This window comes from Sturnus vulgaris, chromosome 2, assembly GCF_052056855.1.
Source record: "Sturnus vulgaris isolate bStuVul1 chromosome 2, bStuVul1.hap1, whole genome shotgun sequence".
NCBI lineage: Eukaryota > Metazoa > Chordata > Aves > Passeriformes > Sturnidae > Sturnus > Sturnus vulgaris.
Window position 1 is genome coordinate 109,779,029 of NC_142244.1, and position 21,772 is coordinate 109,800,800.

At 38.3% G+C, this 21,772-nt stretch overlaps 1 long non-coding RNA gene across 8 annotated transcripts in view; it reads right to left on the reverse strand.

Annotated features, from left to right (window-relative positions):
- LOC148224954 (uncharacterized) overlaps positions 1-21,121 on the reverse strand; it is a 68,223-nt gene extending 47,102 nt beyond the window's left edge. For 5 of the 8 annotated variants that reach the window (XR_015801798.1, XR_015801801.1, XR_015801799.1 and 2 more), the window contains exon 1: positions 19,008-20,522. This is a non-coding gene — a long non-coding RNA (uncharacterized LOC148224954). The other 3 variants (XR_015801802.1, XR_015801797.1, XR_015801804.1) reach the window with 3 other exon arrangements.
- Positions 21,122-21,772: the final 651 nt, after the last annotated feature.

The following is a 21,772-nucleotide window of genomic DNA, read 5'->3' on the forward strand; positions in this document are numbered from 1 at the left end:
CAGATCTGTCTTCAGCCACAGAGTTAATCTAAGCCAGAGGCATCCCAACCACAGTGTTTTGAACATTCATAGTACCCCTGAAGATAGCACAAATGCAGTCCTGGTAGAACTGGTAGAAACATCACCCACCTCTGGGATTTCCATGTGTCATGGAGTGTTGCGTTCCCTAGATACATTGTAAATGGTACATCCCGTGACCCCTGCTGTGCCCTGTATCTTGGTCCCTCTCCCTTCCTGGCCACACAGAGCTGGCTGGGATCCAATTTCTCCCCGCCCCCCCTTTCCAGACCCTAGAAAAGGTCAGGACCCGCTGACCTCGCTCTCTTTCCCGCATTTTTTCCCCCTCTCTCTTTCCTGCACTCTTTCCCGCTCTTTTTCCCGCATTTTTTCCCCCTCTCTCTTTCCTGCACTCTTTCCCGCTCTCTTTCCCGCATTTTTTCCCCCACTCTTTCCCGCATCTCCTTTTTCCCCAGATCTCTTATCCCGCTCTTTCTTTTTCCCCTTTTTTCTCTTCCCCCGTTCTCTTTTCCCCCCCCACGCTTTTACCCTGTTCTTCCCCCTCTTTTCTCTCTCTTCCCCCGCTCTTTTCTCTGCCCTTTTCACTCACTACCCACGAGAAATAAACCTGTAACTTTATCAGGGGAAAGAGCCTCTTTTGATATCTTATCTACGTCTTTGTGGCTAAGGCCCAGAGGAATATCATCCCAACACCTGAGCTAGACCGGTGGAAGGTGAAAGACTCTGTATCGGCCGGGAAAAAGCCATAACAATGGAGTAACTCTGTGTTTGGAATTAACTGTCCTCCTGTAATACCTGCTTCTTACACTGTATGAAGAAAACCCGTGCAAATGAATGCTACCTGCATTTCCAGCTGAGCATGCAGGAACTTGGCTAAAGGCTCAAACACCTTGAGAGTGGGCTGTTGTAAAGTATCCTTTAGTGAGTGAGGTAGAGGTATTCCACATAATTTTCTGAGATCCCAGAGAAGTTTAGACATGGATGGGCATAGAAAATGGGCCTGGATTAAGAATCCACAAATGGAAGACAAAGAATTGACTATGCTGGGCAAATGCAGGGCAGAAATCAGCAGTGACTGGGACATGTTTCCATCCTTGCCCAAAGCCAACCCTCAAATCCTGCAATCTCACCTCTCCTATAGCAAATAAGTGAGAAAAGCAAAAGCACTGGCATTTCTCCAGTTGTTTTCCAAACAGGAAATTAAAAGTTCTGAAAGCCATTTTCTGGTTAGCTTGGATTGTATGGGCTTCACATTTGCAGATGACCCATGTGAATGACATGAAAATGCCATGATGAAACTTTGGTTTGCTCCTTTTTACCAGATGTAATAAATACTTCATGTACATACACAGACATACACACAAAATTTCTCTCATTCTTTTAGACATATATATACAATTGCCATTACAGACCTCATCATTTATGCTTGGTGATGTAGCAAGCATGAATAAAGCAACTACAGCATCAAGATGTTTTGATAAAACTGTTTGCAAAAGATTACACTAAAAAATAATTAAATTTATTTATTTTCCAACAACACAATTTTTCAGTTCTTGCCAGTTGTGATTTAATTTGGCAGGTTTTTTTATTTGCTGGTTGTTGGAGTGGTTGGTTTTGGTGGTTTATTTTTGTATTTTGGAATCATCAAGATATTAAAGATGGGTTCTAACAGCATGTCTTTTTGGACTGAGCCATGCCACAGAGAAAATTACAAACCACTTTCATGTTGCAGCATATTTTGCATGTGACAACATCAAAAGTGTTGGCACATTCTGCTGATAATAATAAGCAAGTGTAATAAAAGTTAATATTTCTGCCTAGGCATGTCCATTGTCAAGAGCCTTGCATCCACTCATTAGAAGCACTACAACATTTCTGAAATCTGTAATTCCTGAGCTGTCATGTGCTGAAAAAAGTACTTTTTCAGTAAAGTAGCTAGCCTGTCTTGCACCATACATGCTGTATTTGTAATTAAATCTACCTTTTCATAATTTTCCCTCATTCACCACTTCTCCTGCTGATGACATTTAACTCTTCCTGCACCTCTGTTGATCCATCCTAACCTTTTCCAAAATGCTGGAATGACATCTCAGCAGCCTGCTGTTTTCTTGTTCTTTGAAATCAGCAGTGACAAAAATTAAACCTACTTCAAGAGTGGCAAGAACTGAAAAGTAATTACTTGTGCACAAAATTAAATTAAATATTATTTTTCATTGCAGAAGTTTAATTTCATGCTGCTTGCTGCCATTTTTTTTTCCACTGATGAATGACTAAAGATGATTTTTTTCACTAGTCAGCTACCTTTAATTTTAGATAGATGTTGATTGGTTAAAAGGGGAGTTAATGAAAAACTTCTTGAAGAGTAAGATTCCAGCATGACATAATAGTTGATAACACTAACTGAATGTCTTTTCCTAATCAACACAGCTCATCTATGCAATCAGACTGCAGCAGTCCATAGGAACTCAGCTTGTCTTTCACAAAACCCAAACAATATATGATGGCAAAGAACATTCATTATCAATCAAGGGTGAAGAAATAAAGGCTGAGGCACAGAAAGTAAGGCTTCTGAGTCATGTCAGGAAGACAATTTAATTAAGAATGGAGCATAAATTAAGACCAAGGCACCTAAAAGATGAAAATTCAGCTAAGAGCAGCAGACTGATGCTTCCTGCTATACTTTAATACCCTATTCTCCCTTGGTGGCTGCTCTCATTATTGGAGTACAGATGGTGAAAACACATACTGTTCAAATTTACTATGCTCATTCGCAAGGATGTTAGTTAAGAAAATAGTGTTACTCTAAAGATTAAAGCTCCATTTGTGTTCTTATTTTTTTTTCTTTCACTTTTCAACACTAAAATAAATAAACCTGCGTATGCAGTTACTGAAATGTTCTGTGTGCTTTCTAGAGATGGAAAGTACATGATGGCTAGTTTGCAGACGCTGCAGTCCATTACAGAACAAGATAATTAAAATTTAAAACTTAAAAAACACATGTAATTTCCTCAATGATTCTTAATGCCTTCTCTTGAGTCATTACAGTAATTGTGTAAATACGTTATTATAGAGTTATGAGATGTGATCTTTAGTCGATCATCTCAAATTACTCTCCCCTAAGTAAAGATGCTGTCACAAGGTTTGCTTCCTGAAAATGCTCGGTCACTCGCTGATTTCACAGATAATAACAGCTACAAGACATTTGTGGTCCAAATTAACAGCAGAAGTACAATGTTTTTTATTAATCATTTAGGAGATGGATAAGTGCTATATTAATAAATATTGCAGATACTGTTTAATCATAGAACTAAAGAGACAATGTGAAGTAGTAAAACACAGCTGTATCTCACTTTTATACAAGAAACCAGAAAACCAATTGGACACAGAGTAAAATTACAGCCCATAATAACAATCACCAAAGGAGCTGAAACCAGCGTTTTCAGTTTGCACTTAGCATACCATGGACAGATATGTGCTTATCATCACCAGAAAGCACTATTTGTATTTACATATAAACCAAAAAATAATTGAAGGCATGTGAGTTTGAAATCCTCATTATAATAATCTTTTGCTAAGTCTGTATTTTACTGGGTAACAGACAAGTTTTCAACCCACATTACTTTATGCTGAACTTATTGCCTCATTCCCGTTTTGTCTGTGTGCATGCACATTCATGTGTCCTAATCCCTAATTCTTCTACATATGCCTCAGTTTCATCTCCTGTAAACTGATAAATTATTAATTAGAAAGTGTTAATTTTTGTTTCAATTATAGTCTTTCTATTTCTACACTAAATACTGGCAGGTGTTTGGCACCAATTCAACTTTTTCCTTTTACTTCAGAATTTCCACCATTCTTCCTCCTAAAACTGAATAAGATTATGAGATTTTTTTATCAGAAATCACCTACTCTTCTTTTTATTTGTTCTTATCATGCAATGTCTGATTTACATATCTGCTTTCTTATTTTTTGCAGTGTTTTACAGTTTATAAGTACTTTGTAGAGGTTTGCTGATTGAAATGATAGAAGTTCAAAAGACACAGGTAATAGGGCCTGATTTTTCATTCAGCTCTTGCTATCAGTGTAAGAACACCGAAATCCTGTCCTGGGCACAAAGCAGAAACCTGATGTTTCACATCTCATTCTGAATGAGGATCAGTTTACCTATTCCATTCTTTCTGCAGACAGTCTCTAAACACAAAGGTGGGTGGTCCATCTAGTCCACTACTGTGCCCCCCACAGTGGGAAGTAAGAGCAGCTAATCTAGGAGGGGAACAGAACAGAATAAACCTGTGCCACACTTCTGTCATTAACTCTTCCAGCTTGCAGCTCAGAGACAAGCCAGCTGAGGTTCTTTGTGCTGATGAGCATTTCACTTCTGAGAATTTATTTCAAAGGTGCCTTTAGTATGCAAATCTTTCTGACATGCAAAATATCCTGGAAAAGTTGTTCCACAGTTTATCTAGGCACATCTTGGGAACTTCTTTTGTCCTTAGTGAACCTCTGACATGATTCAGTTTGATGTTCCTGCTTCAGCAGTATAAAACCAGTTTGCAGTACACTGTAATGATATAGCTGCCTTATAATCAGCCATGTTTCATTAATCTCCTTCATATCCCCTAAAAATAATAATTCTCCAAATTACAATGGAATTCCAATTCACCTGGGCTACGTGGCAAACCACCTCAGTATTGGCAAATGTATGTAAATCAATTTCAGCAGAAGTGCTGACTCACAGACATTACACATCATACTATGTCACCAGTATCAGTACCATATTTTTCATGGCTTCTCACATCCTCCTGTAATGGGCACTCTCTTCACTTTAAAAGCAAGAAAGACGAGCTGCCAAATTATATTTGCAACTCTTACCACAGTTTGTGGAAAACTCCACAGATTCTCCTTTAGATTACCATGCTTTGTAGACAGACTTCAGTTTTATCACGCACATAACCCTGAAGACTGGTGGTTTTGATAAATTAAAGTTTTGCTCTGTATTATCTGTGACTTGTGTCCTTCCTTTCTCAGTCTCATGAGCAGCAGCTGAGAGAAAAGAGATCACTGAAGCCCTTTAATTACAGAGCCGGAACTGCACTGCTTTCATGCTCTCAAAATAGCAAAGCTTACATAAAAACATTAGCAGCATGAAAATGCAGAAAGAATATTGGGAACAGCTAGCACAACAAAGATTCAGTAAAGGTAAACAAAAACTACATTTAGACAACTTTTGATCCAGACAATTCTGTAGTTAACAAGAGAAACAATCCCTCTCTTCATGATAATGTTTCCCCCAAATCAAGCCTTTCGGGAAAAAGCCATCTTCTTTAAAACCGTGGATTATTGTTCCTTGCATTGTCCTAGTGCTTCTCATTGTACCAAAATAAAACATAGCTCCCATGGAAACCCAGAGCATCACAAGTCTTTGCTAAGTTACACCTCAGCAATGACAGACTTAAAAGAACCCAAGCAACAACAGCAACCGCAAAGCCTTAAGCAAAAGTATCCTCTTTTATTTTTCTGCTCAGGTCAAAGTAACTTAAACCCACACATGGCTCAGTGTAGTACAAGATCACATCAAACTCATGGAAATCTGGCCGTTTCTTAATGTAATGTTACTAAACAGAAGTTGAAATAAATAAAAGTTGGGTATATTTTTTATAAAATAAATACCTACTAGATGAGTTTTCCTTCTAATCTGTGCTAAAGTAACAAAATTTAACTTTCTTTAAATATGACTAGATCAAAACAGAGGACTTAGGAATAGAGGCATTTTACCCCAGTGATTAACTTCTGAGCATCTGCCTTGGCATAGTGCTAGTAGGGACTACTCTGCTGTACTCATTACCATTGTAAAAGAACAAGTGGAGCTCCTGGACACTGTGGTAATTAGAAATCCTATGGCATTTATTAAAAGTGTAAGAGCATTAACATCAGAGCTCTATTCAAATTCCCATTTTGGTGATTATCGTTAGCTCAGTTTTGACCTTTTCCTGTTTCAGCTGGCTGTCAAGTTTCTCATTTAACCTCCTAAAGACTTGTAGGTTCATTACTGTTGCCATCCTGTCACTGGTCAGGTGCTGCATGCAAAAACACGCAAAAAATTCTGCATTTTTTTAGTAGGAAGGCTGGGTCAGCATTTTCAGTCTTCACTTTTCTGGCAGCTTGCTTTGGGATTCTCATCTGAAAAGGTGCTGATTTAACAGGGAGAACCTGGCTGCTGGCTCACTAAAGCCAGCATCACTGCTCGCTGTCCCTGCAGCCTCCTCTGTCCCTGTGTGCAGCTGGGGATGGGGCAGGCGGTGCTGAGCCATCCTCAGTGCCTGAGGCCGTGGCTCCCTGCATCCCAGAGCTGCCATCTGATACCAGAGCTCCCTGCATCCCAGAGCTGCCATCTGATCCCAGACACATCCAGGGCTTCAGCTGCACCCTCCACACCGGCTGTGTGCTGTCCCCACGGGGTTATCTGGCACCTCCCTGACGCTGCTACAGCACTGAATCCACCACTGGGTGTGTTCAGTACTATCAGTTACGTTTTATAGGCACAAAGGAAACATCTCAGACATCCCAGCAGTTAAGACCCTTCATCAGCTGAATGAAGATAAACCCCAACCCTTTCCTGGGCATAGAATGCAGCTGTCACTGCAGTGACTGTCACTCTCTGCTCAGAGGATGAGGAGTCTGGTCCTGAAACTGACTTGTACAAGTAACCATGAACTGCTAAAGGTGGGATCAGCAATTGCAATTCAAAGGAGTCAGACGACAATGAACACTTACTGCTGATGTTTTGCACGAAAACATGCAAAACACATAATACAAAGTCTGTAAGATATCATCATTCTCAATATTAAAAAAATGCACCTAACTGCATTTTCAGGTTTTGGGTATTGCAGACTTCTGTCATCATCTCAAGAAGAGAGTTTCTGTATTTTGTTGAAATGGAAGAACCTGAAGGCACTTTCTCTCATATAGAGAACGATAATATTGAGTGTACTGCTAGGGGAGAGACTTTAAGTTGCTACATCTCTACTTCAAGCTGAGAAAGTCAAACTACATCCGACTCATTGCAGATGATAAGGAAAAAAACAACAACTTTAGTGCTGTATCTCAGTTTCTTCAGAGAGAGGCATCTGCTTCAGAGAATCAGTTAAAGATTGAGGCTTATACAGTGAGAAAACAATTCTGTTCTCCCCCCAAGGGAGCAAGAAGCTCATCTGTCTTTGCTCTCAAAATGCTGTTGTTTTTTCAAGAAGTCTCCTTCATTCTTCAACATCTGCTCTGTTCCTGGCTGTGGAAGAGATTCCCTGGGATTTACATGGAAGTGTAAATGTATTGTAAGTCCAAACACATACAATATTCCATCCACATTTCCCCACAAGCTGTATCTCATTCTTGGTTTTATTCTTGGATTATTAAATATTATTCCAGACCAAACAAGAAAATATCAAAGGTGTGAAGGACACATTAGCTAATTACAGAGCTAAAATAACATTAGTTTGATTATGTCTGGGTTATCTTTGAGACCATCATCCAATATGATCTTTCTTCATTCTTTTTGAAGGTTTACTGAAGGGAACAATTCTAGGTGTCTTAATGTATTTCAATTTATACATTTTCTTTTTTTCCTGTAAGAAATGCTTTATCAAACATGAGTAATTAGGTTTAATGGAGAAAGAAGTGGATGGACTGTAATAGTCTGTAATACAGAGGAGAAGAGTTCTTATATCTCACATGCACTCTGTGCCTCAAGCAAACTGTGAGCACCCTCTGTTCAGCTTACCTGGAATGTACAGTTCCACTTCTGACCAGACCTCACACTAACAAGCAACCTGGCCACAGGCAGGGAACCATTCAAGTGTATTCTCATGATAGAAATATGGTCCCATTTAAGGAGCAATAGGAACGTGTGTCCTCCCTGAATGACAACTGGGGAAGGAGCACAGAGGACTTATCTGTCTGATCAGAGCCTAAGCCTGAATGATGCTTTTAAGGTACCAGCAGTATGGGAGGTCTGCCTGGGTCAGGGCAGAGGCAGCTTCATAGAATAGAATCACTCAGGCTGGAAAAGATCCTCGAGTCCAAACATTAAACGTGTCCCTATGTGCCACAACTACAGATCTCTTAAATACCTCCAGGGATGGTGATTCCACCATTTCCCCGGGCAGTCTGTTCCAATGTTTGACAACTCTTCCAGTGAATAAATTTCTCCAATCATCCAATCTAACCCTCCCCTGGCACAACTTGAGGCTCTGTCCTATTTTCCTATCACTTGTTACCTGTGAGAAGAGCCTGACCTCCACCTTGCCTCTTTGCAAGTAGCAGTAGAGAGCAATAAGGTCTCCCTGAGCCTCTTTCTCTGAAGGATAAACACCCCCAGCTCCCTCAGCTGCTCCTCATCACACTTGTGCTCCAGACCCTCCCCAGCTCCATTGCCCTTCTCTGGACTCACTCCAACCCCTCAATGCCTCTCTTGTAGTGAGGTGCCCAAAACTGCACACAGGGTTTGAGGTGTGGCCTCACCAGTGCCAGGGTGATGATCACTGCCCTGGTCCTGCTGGCCAAAGTGTTGCTGATAAGGCCAGGATGCCACTGGCCTGGGCCACCTGGGTCCTGTCAGCTCAAGTTCAGCTGCCAGATGACCAACACCTGTCAAAGAGCCATATCACAGATATTAGAGGTTTTTGTTTTAATTTCATTTAGATTACACAGAGAAATAAGACTTGTATTCCTCTCATCATTTGATTAACATTTTAACTTGGGTAAAGGCAAGGGTAATATTACTGATCAGTTTGGAAGTAGCACAGCTTGAAGCCTGCATGATATAAACTAAAAATATTTTTCAGCAAATGCAACATAACTCATAAACCTCAATGAGTGTCCTGTGTCACACTGTACAGTACCAGCCCACTATGGGGCAAACAGTGCACCATCAAGGGAAGGAGGAAGGAATTTACTCTTTTATTGTCTGGATGTTATTTGGTTTTAAACAGTTACACTGTGCACAGCTCTGGCTGTACTGAGTCATGAATATAAGGGATATATGAGCTACATGCTACTCTCTAATTTCTTTAACTGAAAAATAATGATACTAACTTGTTTTGGGAACAGCAATTTAGCTGAATTATATATATTTATAGAATTAGCTATTATATTATTTAAACACAGACACCTGTAGATGCATTAGTGAGTGAAGATTAAATGTCTAAAGGAATAATCTATTTTATAACTCTGCACCTCTCTGCAGTATACTTTTGGATACTGCTTTGGTAATTAAAAACTTTATGAGCAGTTCATTGTAGGATAGTAAAAATGTGTTAAAATCCATTAGCACAGATTGAATATATTCATGAAATGCTTCTTTGGTACAATAATGAAATTCAATTCACTTTTTTCTCTCTCCTTTTAGTAAGAAATTATTCCATTGGAAAGACAGAATAGATAGAGTAAATTGCGAATAAAATGCAGTATAAATGAAAACAGTTATTTTAAACCAAGTCATGCAAGCTTTTTATTTATGCAGCAACTTTCATCTAATAAAAAAGTCTGTGCCATTCTTAACTCTTAGGGAAAAATCCCAGCAACATAGCAGATGAGAGCAAGATAAACTTGCACTCTCACAGAAGTTACTGGGAAGTAGCTATTGTGAATCCTACTACTACTAAAAAAATGTCATATTGGGAAATAAGGAATCTACACAATAGAATTCGATGACTTCTTTTTATCTTGTTCATTTCTTTCATTGCTGATTTCATGTGCATTTTATATGTCTGGTTCTTTTTCTCTTGTCCACGAACAGGCCAGAACAGACAGATAAAAAAGTGCTCCTGGGAGAGCGATTCTAAAAATAAAATATGGTGGTTCCTGGCAGCAACAGAGAACTACACACCTAGAAAGGAGAGAAGGCCACTGTAATGCAGACGTTGTTATTTGCTGTCTGGAAAATTTCCTCAGATTTTAATAGTAGCCACAGTCCTTTTAGAATTAGTGTCAATTGCTGCATGCATCAGAACCAAAAGATAGACAAAAATTAAACCATGAAAGCCAATTACAAAATTCTAAATGTCAACTTCGTTTTCCTCAGAACTCAGGATCACATGTAGAATTTATGCTGAAAAATTCCTTTGCAAAACTTTCCCAGTAACCTGTAATGTCATATTTGTTTTTCATTATATGTTACATACCCATGAATATGAAAGTTAGAAGCTCAAAGGTCAACTAATATATCATGGCAATTTGGTACGAGATATTTGAAACCAAATGAGCACATACCAACACTACTATAAATATGTTGTTATTAGTAAGGTCAAGTATAATTGATATGAAATCCAGGTGAAAAAAGGAATAGTTGCCTTCTCCTCTACTGAGGGCATAACTCGCTTTTCCTTTTAAAATAGCACTAATAAACTATGTAATTTTATTTTTATTCCTAGACTGTTCTCTGCCTCCGAATTAGTTCTGAGGGTTTCCACAGCTTTACATTGATTTGTGTAGTACTACATTAAGGTGTAGCCTTACTTCCCAGTGTTTCTGAAGGGTTTCTTCTCTCCCAGTCATGATATCTTTCCTAGTTAAAGCAGATAATCTCTGTCTGGATTCATTTTGTGATGTCTGGCAGAGCTGCTGGGTCAGTCCCTCTGCAGACAATACACAAAATTACAGCTGAAAAATATGGCTAAACCCATGTGGGGATTTGCTACCTCAGGTCTAGCTGTCCTGTGTCTTTCTCCCAGTGATGCCAAATGTATAATTTATTGTCTGGCAACATTCAGCATTCACAGTTCTTTACTCATGGATTGTACCTGATTCCTGGGGAAAGTATGCCATATGCTTATTACAGAGGAAAAAAACTTTAAAACAGGATTTTAAGTGGAGGATGAAATGGTGTTATTGTATCTAGAAGTGACCCCTCTTGTGGATAAGTTTAATTTTTTGAGTATGGGCACTGTTTTCCAGTTGGAAGGTGAGAGGCCCCAGTTCTGGGAGCTCAGCTGTCCTAGGAAGGGATGATCCCAAAGGGGTTCAGCCCACAAACCCCACAGCACTGATATGAGAGCAACCTCCTCTCTTTGTTTCAGATGTCAGAAACTGTCCCACATTCCCTCATCCTGCCCCTTGCACTGGCCAGTAGCAAGCAGGTCCTTGTTTGAACATTAACAGTTGTGTACTGACAACATCAACAGACCAGGTATTTGTCCACAATCTACAGAAGAGAGTCTGCCATCTCCTTAGAGCAAAAGACAGACTGAAGCAATCTAAAATTCCAGTGCATTATAAGAGTCTCTGAAACAGTGCAGACATTAAACAGAAAGAAGATTTAAAGCCAGGGGTTCCCAGGTGCTCACTGCTGTTTGGTAGATATCTGCAGATTAACATGGGTAAGAATTGTTAACAAGATGAACACTTTGGAGAAATTCCCACAAGTGATACAGCTGCATTAATAATCATAAGGAAACACTTGTGCACAGGAACATAGAATTAATTTTCATTTTAGGCTCCAGAACAGAGTGTAGTTATGTACTACATGGCTATTTCTGTACATTGCTGTTCTGTTTTTGGTAGCAGCTTGGAGAATAACTCAGGGGACAGAACATACAGTTTTTCACATTTCATCACAACTCAGAAAACTTCCTTGTGTCAATTTGTACAATGTATTTTCCCCATAATAAAATTGCCATATATTAAGCACATACTAATTCAAAATGTAGTTGGAAGGCAAAAAAAGCCCAATTCTTTCCTCTAATACATCTTCTTCGAAGTCAAGCAGTTGCACAGAAAAACAAATAGGGTTGAACATCACTTAACTGCTTACAGCCACGTATTCTGTGCCAAAAGCAAAGATTTAATTAAATTAATTCACTTTTCTAAAAGAAATAAACAGTAGATGTTATGTTTCCTAGTCTAATATATATGAAGCCAAAAGTCAGATGCCCCTGGGATTTGTTTCAAGAGACTCACAAAACTTTATTTGTTGCCCAGAACAGAAGAAATATGTAAATCACTTTTTATTTTGGATAAAACCATACCTACTGCCAATTTAAAGGCAGAATTAAGCCGCTGAATTCTGAATTCTCAACAGGAATACTAAGATATCTCAGAACAGATAAAATTAAATTTTCTGTAAGAGAGTTGTCAAAAGTGAAAAGTGCTGTGAGCACTGCAACTTAGATTTTCATTATTAAAAATATGCATTATAGATGTCTCTTTTTTTGGATAGCAGAATAGCAGACTATCCATGAATCAATATTTGTTATTCATGAGAATTTGCTGAATACACAGGCCAAACAATTCATTAGTTCCTTAAATTAATTGTGTTCATTCTTTGCTATTAGCATTTTTTGGTTGCCCAAAAGCTTTTTTTTTTTTTTTTTTTTTTTTTTTTTTTTTTTGTGGATGATATATTTATCAAAGAGATAACTCATGCAGTCCTAGTAGGAGCCTCTGGTGGCTAAACATCAGACTAAAATTGAATTTAGAAAGATTACGTCTTGGTTTTTAGCCTGCTGGCAGAGAACATTGGGGATGTTTGGAATAATTTTAAAGGTTTTGAAAGGTAACCAAGGAGAAAAGCAAATCTATTTTTTTGTAATTCTAAATTTGCCAGTATAAACTACTTATGAATTCAAACATTTTATTTATTTTCTAAGGGAAGAAAACATATGGTCAAACATATTGCAACCTAATATATAATTAACAAAATTTTAATATGTTATTTAATTCACAGAAATATGAAAAATATGGTTATATATTTGATTCATTTTGCTAGTTTAATTTTGCCTAATAGATAAATAATATTTTCATTTATTTTAGCATTTGTTAGAATTACTTCTTGCCTGCCTATTATGCTTAGAATACATTTTTAAGATATTCTAATTTCTTCAAAGGAAAATTGCTTCTTTGCAAATTGCAAAGGCCTTTTCCTTTGCATTGTGTCTGACCCTGATGCTCACCATAATTTCCCAGTGTAAGTTGATAACTTTTATTTGTTCTTTTACAAAAGCAGTTAGTCATGTGGATAATGGCAATGAAAGGTAAGTAACTGTCGTTAAGCGTTCCAAAAGGTTTTCATTAAAAATATGTTTAATGGCTTGTTTGAACAAAAGAAAAGCATGGAAGGATCAGTAAAACAATAAATAGAGTTGATTTACCAGAGGAATGATACGGAAGAGTGAATTTTGCAGTGGTAACCTAACTCTTACCCCACACTTTCTTCCAAAGTTTCAGCAGTAATTAATTAAAGATGCCTAAAGAAATTAACATTGTTAAGAATGGATGGAAGTTTTACAGATTACCAGTCACTGGATTTCTATTCTTAAGCATTTTTCCTGGTAGGACCATTGTAAGCTGACTTAGAAAGTGTTAATTTAGTAACATTTTTCTGCAGGAGAAAAATTATCACTTCTTTTGAAAACATCCACAAGTTATAAGAACACAACTTTTTATATCTAATGAAAACATGCAAGGCCACAGATGTAAACCACTGCTCAGTATTTTTTTTCTGTTGTATAGTCCACAAAGTTGTATCCTAACCAAGGAGAAAAGGAAAAAGAGATGAATAGAAGAGAAGGTGTGGAGCACTTTAGGAATGCATCCTGGCTCTGTAAGACAGTTTTTACAGGCAGAACTCAATTAAATAGAAGAAATCTCTTACTGATCTTGATAACCAAACTGCATGGGGCAAATACCTGCAACTGAAATTTAAATATGGAAATAAAGTGTTGAACAGTGTTGATAAAACTGTTCAGCAGCTGAGACCAGAAGCCTCTGATTATGCAAGGGAAATCTCCCATAACTCCCAGATCCCTGTACATGGATAATCTCCAGTACAAGGCTTGAAATGTCATGAAACTTCAGATGTTACAAACAGGGTTTTTTTCTTTTTAACTTTTTTTAATTTTTTTTTTTTTAAATTCTTCTTCAACCTTTATTAACCCATAAAACTTAAATGCTGTTTATGAAGACCTGCATCTTTGGGCAGACAAAATATTAATTCCTGCTGTTTTATTTGGGAAAGGACTTCACTGCCTTCCCATCCAGACAAGCTGAGACCCAGGCAAATGTTAAAATGAAAACCATTTACAAAACTCATATTTACCATATTTTCAAAATATCTGATACTGATATGTCTCTTTTTTTTCCCCTGAAATGGATTTTCAAGAGTGTTAGACACCTAAGCATAGCAATATTTTTGAAGCAGTTGTAAAGTCCAGTGACCTTTCCCATCATACCACACAGAAATTTGGTGAGATGCATGGAAGAATTCCTTTTTTCTCCCTCCTGCTTATTTTTTTTGTGTCTCTAAAGCAAATCTTCCACGAGGTTATTATGAATATTTAAGTGTATGAAGTATCATAGTCACACCTCCTTTGAAATGGGAACAAGTCTGGTGTGTAGTTATTACACTGCCAAATCAGTTCTGCCACACACAGCATAAGGGACAAGTGTGAGCTCCATGTTCTGCAGTAAGAAGTGCTGGAGCAGACTAAGCTTACCAAAACAAAAATAACATTTAAGGCTGTAGAACCAGCTGTTGCTTTAGGAGTTATCACAACAGCGTAGACAGTGGCAAAAATGATCTGTTAATGTCCAACTCCAATCTTAGCAGACACTTTAAAAACGCATCTTTAGCACTTCTCCTCAGGGGCAGGGCTATTCTTCTGTGGAACTCCCAAAGTCATGGCACTGCTTTCTACTGACATAAGTAATGTGCCACAGCAAAGGTAAGAAATGTTTCCTGGAAACTAAAAAGATGCATTTTGCAAGAAGTGACAGGGGTTTCATTCTTAAATGCTGTTATCAAATGGATCATTGGGCAGGACAAATACAAGTATAGCTGGTTCTATGCAATGGGCCAAACTTTATCTGATTGCCACAAGTGGGTTTTCCTTTTTCTTACAGAACAAACGTCTTTAATTCCAGGCTGGCTTTCTTACAGCAGCTGTTTTCCGTAAAGGAAGTTCTGTATAACTGAACCTGGTGTGGTTAAAATGTGCCTGCAGCCAGCACTCCAGGAAAAGGAGAAGTCACTGGAGTACACTCCAGCTGAGTTGCCTCTCATCTGTCCAAGCTGTATTCAGTGTTGTGTCTCCTGGTGTTCCTTATGCTCACAACTCCCTGCTTTAAAATGTACAAAATAATATTTTTATTTTCGTACTTTTGCTGATTTAGTGTGTCTTGGATATCTGATTTTGACTGTTGTTTCATTTCAGCCCTTCAGCACCCTGTGCATCCATAAGATTTGTCCTGGCATCTTCTGTCCCTGTATTCTGTTCCAGAACATTGTACTGCCAGAGATCCTGTGGTTCCTCAGTCTTTTCAGCTGTGGGAGTCTGTATCTCCTTCCTTTTGCTGCTGAGTTGAGTTGTGTCACCTGTCCTCATAATTTCTTGAAGTAATGCCAGGACACAATAGGATAGCAGTAGTAGCAAGTAATTTTTCTTCATTAAAAGATGCAGAGAAATAGGGAGGAGGGCAACAAGACAGAAAATGGAGAAATTGTTGTTGAAAATTCAGGCTTGGAACTGAGATGAAATGAATAATTAAGTTGAATGTTTGAAAATCTGCTTAAATTGTTCATAACTATGTCAAATTGTTCATGAGCAATTTGGGAAAAAAGCTTATGATCTCACTGACCTTATGCTACTGGTGATTTTTTTTTTTTTTTTAAGCATGATTTGGACCCCTGAAAATACCCTACAAACATCCCTGAACTATCAGGAAACAAAAGTGTACCACAATGTTTAAATTTTTTAGCCTTTCTATAGAAAACCTTGAGTAAATAGAAATAAATAAAAACAGCAAAGTCAAATCTCATTTGTAAGAGATTTGCAAATCTCGCAGCAAGTAAATTTTACTACACTTCCATACAATGTGGTGAAATTTGATCCTTTCATCTTGCATATATTACTTGCTAGAACACACTCTTTGATGAGAGCAGAGGATCATTTGGGAAATAAAAAACTCTCTGCCTCTCATAAATTTTGAAAATTGCTTTCAAAAAGAAAAAAAAAATTATTGAAACAGACTTTGAAAACTAATGGCATACGAGTCACATTTGCAGGTTCCTTTTAAAAGCAAATATTGATTTACTCATTACAAGCGGTAAATTATGTAAAACTGTCTACATATCACTGTAACTTACCTAAGATACAAAAATAGTTTTAGTTTTTCTGTACTGTACATACTAGACAAAGTAGACTCAAGATAATGCTAGCCAAGCCTATGCCACTCTAATAATAGAAACTGAACACTGGACAAGGATATTCTTGCAGGGTAAAATATTCTTGAAATAAGGAAGAATTATTCCTTCCTCCAAGCAGTTAAGCAGCTGTGTGCAAACCTTGAATCAATTTTTATAACAAAGGCGAGGACGCAGAAAAAGGAACTTGAAGTAAGTAGTCAATAAGAGGTAAGAAGCAACCTTGAAGGGACATGAAAAGCCAAGAGGATGTTAGAACTTCAAAACAAAACCAGATGTCCTCTTCAATGTGCAAGTGAAAAGGATATTTGATCCTTTGTACATCCTTGAAGTGCTGCGGCTGAAAGGAATGCTTTGCACTGTAATGCTTCGTTAGTTCAAAGTGATGTATAAACATTAGGTAATGAAATCTCACGGTATCTCTGCATTATCTACATGTTTTCTTGTCCAAGGACACACTCCAAGGCGTTTACAGCTCTGGAACCTTTATTTTCTAGCCCATTATCATTTCTTTCACCTTACAGTGGTTTTTAGCCTACCTCAAGTACATATCAAGAATGCCTGAACTGTCAGTAAACCACAGGTGGCAAAAATAAATGTTTTTATTGAAAGCATTACACAATATTTTGAACTATTTCTGCAATAATATGGGAGGGTTTGATCCATCAAAAAAAACATTATTTTCTTTCTTCACAGCAACACATACAAAATCAGAAATGCAGGGTGATAAATCAGATGCATTGTTTTTGTGGTGCTGTTGAATGCAAATATTCTGCACAACTACAGAGCAATGTGCTTCACTCTAGTTCACAGAGGAAACTTCACGCAGGTGAAATCTAAATATATCAGCCTAAGTTGTTTGATCACACAGAGTATGAACTCAGGTGTGAAACTGGGTAAGACAAATGCTGAAAATTAAAGTTCTAAACTCTGCAAGGAGGCAGCTCAGAATACAGCCCAGTTCTGCAAAGTTCCTATGTACAGTTCAGTGAACTTGGTTTTTCTAGCAAACTTAAAGCCAGGGAAGGGCCTGAATAATAAGTTTGCTTTGCAGAACTTAGGTAGCTCAATGTACTAAGGCATGGCTAATCCTGAGAAAGACTACAAAAATTATTTCTCTCTTTCTTAATCCCTATTATATGAATATTTCTGATGTTCAAATATTACCATATTCAAAAGAACTGCTGTGTTTGCTATATTTGCCATACAATGGTATCTTTTGACTTAGGTGCACATGGCCTCAGGATTTATTAGGCAAATACATAGGTATTTGTGGGCTGTGAGAGTGTAGGTTAGTTCCTCATGTTAAAGCATTGAAGCATCAGCTCTGTCCCATCTCCTCTGAGGTTCTTCCATGGAGAAGGTTTTCTATAATGATAATCCTCATGACTACCTGTGGTGGATCACCAGGTAGTCACCATTCTTGTGGCCACTTCCTGGAGACAAAAGGCCACTTCCTCACTCTAGAGAAACCCTCACACTGCCTTGTACCCTCACAGTGTCATTCCAGGGCAAAAAGAGAGTAAATCCCAGCTCTGTGTGTGAGGTTGTGCGTACAAGTACATGAAAGAGAAAGAGATATATATATTGATATACAGGTATATATATATACACACACACATACTGGCTTAAAAACAGTAATTCAATGTTAACAGTCAGCAATTGAGTGAGGTACTCTGCAGAATGCTAGATTCAAAAATCCAGCTTTTAAAAAATAAAAGAAGGAGACTCTTGTGGGATTTTATGAGAGAAACATCATTAAAGGCTAATAGGAAGTTAGACCTCAAGACCTCAAAGAGAAAAGAAATTGGAATTTCAGCATTGAGAATAGTCAAGAGAGAAGAAAGTAGATTGAAAAAAATAGAAGAAATATAAAACATTCAGCCTTTTTTCAGTACTTGTCTAAGCTATTGCATACAAAGCACGTGGAATGTAGGTCAGAATTCCTCAACGTGTAGAAGTGCTATTTTCTTCTCAGTACATTTTTTATTACTTTCTTTATTTCATTTTCCTTGCATTTCATCTGAATTTTTTTCCAAATAGGACTCTTAGGAGATTTCATTGCATATTGTGGTGGGTTGACCAAAACTTCTCTCTCACTCCTCTGCACAGCTGGACAGGGGAGAGGAAATACACTGAAAGATTTGTGGTTTGAGGCAAGGAGAGGTCACTCACCAGTTACCATCACAGGCAAAACAGGCTCAACTCAGGGAAATTAATTTCATTTATTGCCAATCAAATCAGAGCAGGCTGATGAGAATAAAATAAAATCTTAAAAGCATCTTCTCCACACTATTCTCTTCTCCCTGGACTCAACTTCACTCCTAAATTCTCCACCTCTTCCCCCTCAGCAGTGCAAGCAAATGGGAAATGGGGGCTGCAGTCAGTTCATCACATGTGGTCTCTGCTGCTCTTACTCCTCAGAGGCAGGACTCACACTCTTCCTCTGCTCCAGCATGGGCTTCCCCCCACAGGAGAGAGTCCTCCACCAACCTCTGAGATGAGTCCTTCCCATGGGCTGCAGCTCCTCATTAACTGTTCCTGCATGGGTCCCTCCCACAGGGTGCACTCCTTCAAGAATAAATTGCTCCAGAGTGTGTCCCCCGCAGGGTCACGACTCCTGCCAGCAAACTTGCTCCAGCATGGACTTCCCGTGGGGTCAGAGCATCCTTCAGGCTCCCACCTGCTCCTGGTGGATCTGTGCTCCCCCATGGCTGCAGCTGCCTCTGCATGGTCTGCACCGGGGGAATCCCAGCCCTGCTGCCTGAGCACCTCCTGCCCCTCCTTCTGAACTCACCTGGGGTCCTCAGGGATGTTGCTCTCACATATTCTCCTCTCTCCTGCAGCAGCTGAGCAGGGTTTTTCACCCTTTTTAAATACATTACCCCAGAGTTGCTCCCTCTGTCACTGATGGGGTGGGCTTGGCCAGAATCAGCTGTCTTGGAGCTAGGGCAGTGGCTTTGCTGGACACAGGGGGAGCTTCTGACAAGTTCTTAGAGAATCCACTTCAATAGCATTCCTGCTGTAAAAACTTCATAGTGCAAATTCAACACCCATATAGATAAAAGTTATAAGTGACATTTCCTATGAAAACAGGAATTTTCTAAAGAAATATATTCATAACAATATAATATTTGTAGTATATACTGACATATAATTATACTTCTATACATATATCATAATCATTCCTTATATATTTAAAGTACATATCATATTTATAATAAAATATATTTATACATCATACAGACAAAAATATTTATTACTCTTGAACATCCGTAACAGAGAGAAGGACATTTCTGGGAGGAGGAAAACAGGCATGCAATTCTGAAAGAAAACATCAATTAAACTTTTTTAATGCAGTAAAATGAGCACCAAATTTAAAGTTGACACAAATCTGCATCTCCACTTTCAGAAGAGTTTTACTTACTGATAACATTTGAGGGCCTGCATCAGGAACTGTATATTAGACCACCAAAAACTTTCAGAGCTTTGCCCCTTACTGTAGGTTCAAACTATCCTTAAAATAAAAATTTGGTTTTGGCAAGGTTTATTAGTAGGGCTTCTGTTAGCATCCTGAGAGAGGCCTTTTCGGGTTTTTGCAAAGCTGGCCATATTTACCATGTCCTTTGGACCATGCATCCCTCTGAACTGCTGCACACATGCATCTCCCTGATGCTTCTGCAGAATGCAAATGACTTCTGCTAGTTACCATGGGGACATGAGCAAGGACCATGAGATGCATAGCAACAATGCTCCTATTTTTGCCATTTTTGCTTCATGATAAGAAAAGAAGAACTACAACATATCCTAGAGATTTTCCTTTCTGTTTATATATTTTTCTTTTTTTTTAATTTTTTCTTCACATGCACATATACACAAAACATTTGCTCCATTTTTGCTGACACATAATGGAAATAGTTGGACCTTTAAAGCTAACTATGAAGTCAAATTAGTTTACTTTCAGCTCCTTAAAGGAATAACAGGAAATTATTGCAAGAACTATTATATTTTCAAAGTACAAACTTCTTCAACAATCTTGAAGCAGTAAAAGATACGTGAATTATGATGTGTTTTTACAAAAGAAACCCCCCGAAATTTGAATTAATAAAATACACATACACACATGCATACCTTGAGAGAGAAATCTAGTCTTTAAAAGAACAAGAACTAGTCTACAATAGAGTTGTATAAATTGGACAAACACTAATGAATGGATCATGGGTTGTTGTTTTGATTTGGGGCTCTTTTTAGAAAAGATACAACACTCTGGTAATGAAAATGAAAAGGTAGCTGTTAGCTTAATATTTTAAGAGAGAACTTACCAGCTGTGCTCCCCAGATTCTGTTGCTCACTCTTGTCTTCCCCCCTTTATTAAACTTACTCTTATCCCTGTGAGGTCCTTTCTATATCAGTAGAAATGCATTTAAGAATTGTTAAAATGACAGTTTTCTGAGTGGATAAGTAATTGAGTAACAAGACAGAAATCAATGTTGCTTAGTCATATGTTATTTCTTCATTTTTAAATATAATTAGTATGGAAACTTTGATTGTATTAGCTATGATTTTAATAGGTAGATCTAATTATGTTCTCAAGGGATAAAGATGATGAAGACTTAAACTCTGCTGGTGTGACAATTCAAGCTGTCAGGCTGCCATAGCTCACTCTGCTCGTGGTTCCTCCTCCGCTGAATCCTTAGATGAACAAATGCTCTGTCATTGCTCTATTTTGGAGCCACTATTCAGCTGGTTACACTTTATAAAAACATTTCATTCTCCAAGGACTGTATTGTTCTAGAAGTCTTGCAGATACAAAAGCAATAAATAACTAATTAGGTCAACAAGAAGACATGGCAACTTGTAACTGCCTACAGGATGGCATCGATACCCTGACTTGTGACTTCTAGAGCAGCAGGAGATAGTTCAGCATAAAAGGCAATCCTCTCACTGTGCTTGAACAGAAGATATAGCAGGCACCTGAGGCACAGACTCACAATTTCCTGTGAAGGAGTGTTTGGTTCTGGATATTATGCCCAGAACACAGTCCCTTGGGCATCACCCTCTGATGTGTGATGGGCAGGGCTCCTGTCCCACCAGACAAGCACCTCAAGGCAAGAGACTCAGGCTTGCAAAGGTGTGGTGTGTATAAAGGGCTAAATCGTGTAGATAAATCATGTCAGAGTGAATCAGAATTTTTTATTCTCGTAATGTGTGATTAATACCCAGCACCAGGAAGATATTGTAGTAATCCTACTGCAGAAGCTGTTTCTGATTATTTATTAGGGACCAACTCGAGCTATGGACATTGAGTAGGCCCAGAAGTAATCACAGCTTTGTAGCTGTCTGTGCCAAATTTTAGGATTAAATCAATCTTCCACTACAATCTTACACCACTCATCCCTGTCCCTCCCTTCCCACCTTCAGCAGCCATTCAGGAGGTCCCTTGCCAGCAAGCAGCTGATGGAAATTTCCAAGCCAACCAAAGAAGACATCAGCTGTGCAGCTCCCAGGAAACCAGTGGCTTTCAGCACCTCAAATACACTCTTACAATTAAAATGCTTTCCT